The sequence below is a fragment of the Castor canadensis genome, chromosome 4 (assembly GCF_047511655.1).
Source record: "Castor canadensis chromosome 4, mCasCan1.hap1v2, whole genome shotgun sequence".
NCBI classification, from domain to species: domain Eukaryota; kingdom Metazoa; phylum Chordata; class Mammalia; order Rodentia; family Castoridae; genus Castor; species Castor canadensis.
In genome coordinates, this window is record NC_133389.1 from 72,927,834 (window position 1) to 72,934,886 (window position 7,053).

The 7,053-nt window shown below is 43.7% G+C and overlaps 1 pseudogene; it reads left to right on the forward strand.

Annotated features, from left to right (window-relative positions):
* Nucleotides 1-1,184: 1,184 nt before the first annotated feature.
* Nucleotides 1,185-6,680, forward strand: LOC141422360 (hsc70-interacting protein-like; annotated as a pseudogene).
* The last annotated feature ends 373 nt before the right edge of the window (nt 6,681-7,053 follow it).

The following is a 7,053-nucleotide window of genomic DNA, read 5'->3' on the forward strand; positions in this document are numbered from 1 at the left end:
ATTTTCAGTTACCGTTGCTTATTTATACTGATAATAAAGTGGAGGTGGTGGCAATGATGAAGGCTGTGTTACAGGAAATGAGATTTAAATAATGTTTCATGTCCATATTGTCTAAAGACACAAGGCAATAACTTCCACATTGAATGCTAGTTCAGAAACTTTTCCCCATGCTGAGTACTATCTCTTGCCTATATTCTTAGTTACTGGAGAGGCTGAGACTGTGAGAATCACTTCAAATCCAGCATGGGTAAATAGTTTGTGAGATGCCATCTCCAGAATAATCAGAGCAAGATGTACAATGCCTGCTTTTCAAGAGTGAAGCCCAGAATTCAAACCCCAACCCCACCAAAAAAAGTCTTCACCAATTACTTGTAAAGTTACTGGGGTTTCTTCTGTTGCCTTGAGTGATTTCATCTCTGGAATCCATAACTTCTAAATTTCCTCATTAATCATGTTTGTATGATTATATATTAAGCCAGTGCATAATAACAGAAACACCCATGCACCTGAAAGAAAAGGTAATAAGTAGATACACACTGAAGTCTATGTGGACTCCTTTGTTTGGAGCCACTTTGCTAAGAATTGAGTTGAAATTTTAAGAATTTTTTGTAGAAAAGTTGTGATGATGTATTCTACAGATTCCTCTTTCATCTTTGGCAAATCACACATTTTGCAGTAGATGTTTGTGGTCCCCTTTGACACCTGACTTTTGATAATTCTTTTAAAGTTAGAAGTGAACAAAAACTCATTGGGAGTACAATGTCCTACTCTTATTTCTTAATATATGTTATTTTAAAATAAGCAAATTTCTACATGTGCTTTGAAGGTTGATTTAAATTTACATCAACCAGCCATCCTTTAAAAATTTGCCCTCAACCTAAGGCTATCCCCAAAATATTTAGTTCAAAAGCAATTATTATACAAACTGCTACATTATGAAGATCTTTGCTCAGAGTAATTTCTTAGTTTCAAATTTGTCAAATAGCAATACGAAACAAGCATACATGCATCTTGAAATTTTAATTTTCTGTTATCAAATGACTCAGGGTAGGTTCAAGTCTGTTTGGTCCTACATCATCTGCTCCTTTCTATGCAGTCACCGTGAGCCAGCGCCTGGCCTGCTATCCTGCCTCAGCCAAGTCTGTTGCTACTCATCACTGTTCACTGCCCACCACCTCTTGACCATGGACTCCCTCAAAGTGTGCAAGTTTCAGGCCTTACTGAAAATGTGTAAGCAGGATCTGAGTGTCCTGCACACCGAGATGTGCTTCCTGAGGGAGTGGGTGGAAAGCATGGGTAGTAAAGAACCACCAGCTACTCATAAAGCTAAATTACAAGGTAACATCATAGAAAAAAAAAACAGTAAGTAATAGAACAATAATGTCACCATTTTGTGAATCAGCCAAAATGGCAGCCCCACCCTCAACAAATTCCTGCGCTCTAAGACAGCCCCACCCCTACCAGAGAATACTGCACATGTACCAACTTCCTTACCTTCCCCCTTCTATAAAAGCCACTGCTCACCCAGACTCAGGGCTGCACCCTCTTTTCCCTGGCCAGCCTGGCAGTTTGGGCCTGCCATTAAACTTTGCTCTATGGACATGAGACTTTTCTTGTGAGCTTTCTTGGAGAGCGGCATTTTTCCTAACATTTGGTGCCAAAACCCAGGATCAGGTTGAGTTCCCAGCACTGACCTTGCTCTCCCAGCTTTCCTCCGGGATCTGACCTGCTTTACTGGGACACCCAATCCTAAAAAAGGCCACTCTCTCACTAGCTCATAGGGAAGTTCCTCCACCCCAGTGCACCTCCACCTGCTATCCACCACTGGCCAATCTTCCCTTAAGGTCCTCTCTCCCTCAGTAAGTCCTCCTTGCACACTGAACTGTGGCCTCTCTCCCTCATTTCTTTGAAAACCCTAGTGCTAGGTCACAGCTTGCTCTCAGTCTCGGGAACTGGGCTCCCCACGTGGGACTGTGGACCCCCTGTGGTGAGACATTTCCTCTGGGGGGTTGTGTTCCACATTTCTCTCTCTCTCCTGAGGACCTGATATCTCAGGGACACCCACCATACCTCTCCTCTTGTCAGGCCTTCACCATGGGAGTTGGACCACCCCAAATTCCTTCAAACTCCCCAATGGGATGTCTCCTGGCCAATCTTGGACCTCTCCGCCTACCCTGATCTTAAGCCACAAAAGCTCATTTTTCTCTGCAATCAGGCCTGGCTCCAATATCCATTGGACAATGCCTCCAAATGGCCACCTAATGGCACTTTTAATCCCAATATTTTAAGGGATTTATACAATCTCTGTGAGCATGCTGGTAAATGGAAAGAACTTTCCTATGTCCAATCCTTTCCCTATCTCTGCATCAAACCCTCCCTCTATACTTTCTGTTCCCCTGCGCAGATTCTATTAACCTGTAAACCAGTTTGTAAATCAGCCAATTCCTCTCCCAAACCTTCTCCTTCCCCATGTAAACAGACTTCTTGCACTGCTTACCATACCTATCTCCTTCTATCTTCCTGAAAAACTTTCCCTGTCATGGCACTAAGCAAGCCACTCCTTGCCAATTCTGGCCTCAAGGTGGTTCCATCTCTGGGAGAGCTCATGCTCCCTTCCTGTGGGCTGAGACCAGGAATAAAGCCCCGGATTTTTTCAGGTACACCTCATGCTACATTGGTGGAGTCCTGTTTGATTATGGCATCTGATGACTGCTTCTGTTCCCCCCCGCCCATCTAATATCCCTTTTACCTGAGACAGTGACTGGAGGGTGGAGGTTTTGTTTTGCTGAAAGCGTGCCAGTACCAGTCAATGGGAGCAACCTAGAGACACAGGTGATGGCTAATCCCACAGGTGTGTGTCATGCCTCCAGGCTCTACCTTCCCCTCCTTTACCTAAGATGTCAGCACATTTTTCTGCCTCCTCCATGGTCTCACCATGTGTCCTTTGTCTCTGTCTGCCTTCCCCTCCTTGGGCTTACTGGGACCCTGCCTCCCATGAAAAACTTGTAGCATGGTACCTTATGACTTAAGTTATTCCAACTAGTTTGCCAGGCCTCTCAGTCTAAAGTAACTTTAAGTCAGCTGCTTTACAAAAAGTGCTTACAAAAAACTGCAGCTGCCACACTCATGCCATAACTCTGCCCCCACAAGGGGAGGAGGGAAAGCAAACAGGCACGCTTGTGCAGAGGATGCCTGCTTCTGGACACAGCAAAAATGCCTGCCATAGCTAAGAAAACCCATAGAGAGGACCCAGTACATCCTGGGTCACCAGCCACACGTGGTAATGGCTGTGCCCACTGACATTTCCCCTAGAATAAATGCGTGCAGAGTACACAGGAAGGGGGGAGAGGCGACAGGCTGCAGGATCAGGCCTAGGCAGTCAGGGTCATTTGTCCCAGGTGTGTGTGGAGGGAGTGGTGCCTTGCACAATTCCTGCTCCTATCTTCACCTCACACCTTGAGGCATCAGACCCCGCCCTTGTAAGCCAATTGTTAGCTCAAGGTTACAGTTCTAGAAATAACAAAATAGACATTACTGTGGTCTCTAAACTTCTCATTTAGAATTTTCTATACCTTTCACCTCAACATAAATTTTTCTCTCCAAATATTAACACTAGTTGTCCTGTATGTTACTGTTAGTGGTCTGAAATACCCTCTGAATGCCCTTCTCTATCTTTACAAATGACTTCTTTGTTAAAAAGGTAGCCTTTATTAAAGAGGCTGCCTGCTGTTAGCTAAAAGACAGGATCTTAATGTTTTGTTCTTTTTAGATGGGACCTGCATCTTCCAGTCTTCTGGTAGATGTTGGAAGCTTTGTACTGAGGTCAGCCTCAGTACACCTTGGGTGACCAAGAGAAGTGGCCTTCACAGGTTCCTTAAATTACAATACCATATGCCAATTAGACCTTTTCTATAAAAAACTAAAAAAGTAAACTTAGGTCCCCTATACAAATTTCTACCTTCTAAGCCACTCCAATACTCAGAACCTCTTAACAAGTGCTTCCCTCTTCAATAGGCAATGGTAGGAAGAGGGCAAGTCGTATGTCCCCTTCTAGTTATCAGATCTAAGGAAAATTTAAAAACATCTAAACAGCTGTACTGATGCCCAGACAAATACATTCAAGCCTTTATCTCTGTGATCCAAACCTTTCAAATGACATGAAAGGATATTATGCTTCTACTAGACCAGAAGAAAAGCAATGGGTTCTGGCCCAGGCCACTCAGGTTGGAAATGATTATATGGCTCAAGCAGTACAGTGCCACCTTACAAGCATAAAGTCCTGAGTTCAAGCCTAGTATAGCCAAAGTAAATAATAATAATAATAATATTTGGGGCTGAGGAAGTAGCTCAATGGGAGAATGTCTGCCCAGCATGTGCAAAGCCCTGGGTTCAATTCCCCAGTAATACTAAAAAAGTAAAAAAAGGGTAAAAAAGATAAGTGGCATTAATGTCACTTCAGCCATCTCATAGTAGAAAAACGTAGTTTAACCTAGATCAGATCCCTCATTCTTCAAGTGAGGAAACTGAGGCCCAAAACAGTTCAGAGACCTGCTCTCCAGATTGTCAGGTGTCAATGTAAAATAACAACTTTACTTTACAGCAACAGCCTAAAAAAATCCTCTTGCTGTTCTACAGCATCTTAAGGTCATAAATGCATCAACCCAATCTTCCATTTATGAACCCCCATACCATAAGACAGCTTACAGCTTTCCTGGCAGTTATAGGATTTTGCAGAATTTAGATCCTTAGGTATGCAGTCCCTGAGCAGACACATTTTCATGCTCCTCCTAATATTCCTATTTGGGTCTTAGATAATGTATGGCTATCCATTTCTCTTAGAAAACTTGCCTCCAACAGACTCTGCTCCTCTGGCTGACTACCTGCCTTGTCGGGGAACTTCTCAGAGAGCATGCAAACCAGATCCTGCCCCACCCTGTAACAATTTCTGTTAAACAAAGGCATGTTGTTCTCCAAAAAGGATCTTCTACCCTCTCCATTGGGACTTCAATGGACCAGCCCTCATCTGGTCATTCTCATGACACCCGCTGCTGTCAAGCTCAATGGGTTCCCCCAAGGGTGGCACCTCTCAAGAAACAATTAGAAAAATGGAGAAGGGAATTGGAGGACTCTTGAAATTGTATAGGGAACAACATTTCACAGTAGTTCTCCTGGCCAATGCCCATCCTAATGCCTAAGTTTCTTCTGTGTGTCCTATTCTTAATCTTCCTCCCTTGTATCATACTACATGTCTGCTATTGCTAATCAAAAATTCAACCAGTTGTACCTCCAGGGATACAAACCCCTCCAAAACTGTCCAGAGGACTGCTATGAGGACCCCCACCAGGACACAGGAGCCTGAGGATCCTGCCCCATACAATGAGGTGTGCCAGCAGGAAGCAGCTAAAGAGACCGATACTTTGCCCCAATTCCTGATCCTCAGCCCCTACCCTCATGATTATTAAAGAAAAAATGGGTGAATGATAGAACAATAATGTCATCATGTTGTGAACCAACCAAAATGGCAGCCCCACCCTTAAATTCCCGTGCTCTAAGACACCCCACCCTTACCAGAGACTACTGCACATGTACTAACTTCCTTACCCTCCTCCTTCTATAAAAGCCACTGCTCACCCAGACTCGGGGCTGTGCCATCTTTTCCCTGGCCAGCCTGGCAGCTTGGGCCTGCCATTAAACTTTGCTCTATGGATGTGAAACTTCTTTTGTGAGCTTTCTTTGAGAGCGGCATTTTTCCTAACAGTAAGAAGACAGAGAGAAACATAAATTCATATGAGCCATCAATGAGGAAAGTGATCTAAAAATTGACAATGAAGGTGTAATCAAATCAGACACTGATGCACCCCAAGAAATGGGGGATGAAAATGTAGAGATAACCAAGAAGATAATGAGTCAAGCAAATGAAAAGAAAGGGGCTACCATTTAAGCCATAAATGATGGTGAAATACAGAAAGCCATTGGTTTGTTGACAGATGCCATCAAGCTAAATACTCATTTAGCCATTCTCTATGCCAAGAGAGTCAGTGTTTTCATCAAATTACAGAAGCCAAATGCTACCATTCAAGACTGTGATAGAGCCACTGAAATAAATCCTGATTCAGCTCAGCCTTCTAAGTGGTGAGGGAAAGTTCACAGACCTATGGGGCCTTGTGAAGAAGCAGCCCATGACTTTGCCCTTGCCTGAAAACTGGATTATGATGAGGATGCTAGTGCAATGCTGAAGGAAGTTCAACCGAGGGCCCAGAAAATTGCCAAACATCAGAGAAAATACAAGCAAAAAATGTGAAGAGTGAGAGATTGAAGAATGAATAGAAAGGGTTAAGAAGGCTCAAAAAGAGCATGAGAGAGCCCAGAGGGAAGAAGAAGCCAGATGACAATCAGGAGTTCAGTTTGGTCCTTTTCCAGGAAGATTTCCTGGAGGAATGCCTGGAATGGGAGTAGGCATTAATGGGATGGCAGGAATGCCAGGACTCAGTGAAATTCTTAGTGACCCAGAGTTCTTGCAGCCATGCAGGATCCAGAAATTATGGTGGTCTTCCAGGATGTGGCCCTGAACTCAGCAAATATGTCAAAATACCAGAGCAACCCAAAGTTTATGAATCTCATCAGTAAATTATCAGCCAAATTTGGAGGTCAAGCATAATGCCCATCTGGCAAAACCATTGCTGAAGTTAAAGAACCTCAGTCACTTAATGGATGTTACAATAACACAAACCAGTGTACGACTGACCTCACTGGGAGAACTGGAGTGATTTGAAGAGAATCCCTTTCTCTCTGCACCAAATGCAGCTGACACATTGTACAGTGGTTTGCCACTGGGGTATTCATTCAGATAATGTTTTCCTTTTAAGAATTACAAACTTTGACTAGCGATCAGGGATTCCAAGATGGCAGCTAGAGGTAGGAAGCAGAAAGTGACCCTCTTATAGTGAAATCTTGGAGAGACGCTGGAGACACACTTTGCAGGCATAATCACCGAGAAAAGGCATAACTTTGACCCCTCCACATCTCCAGCCGGTGCAGAGAATCTCCACTTCA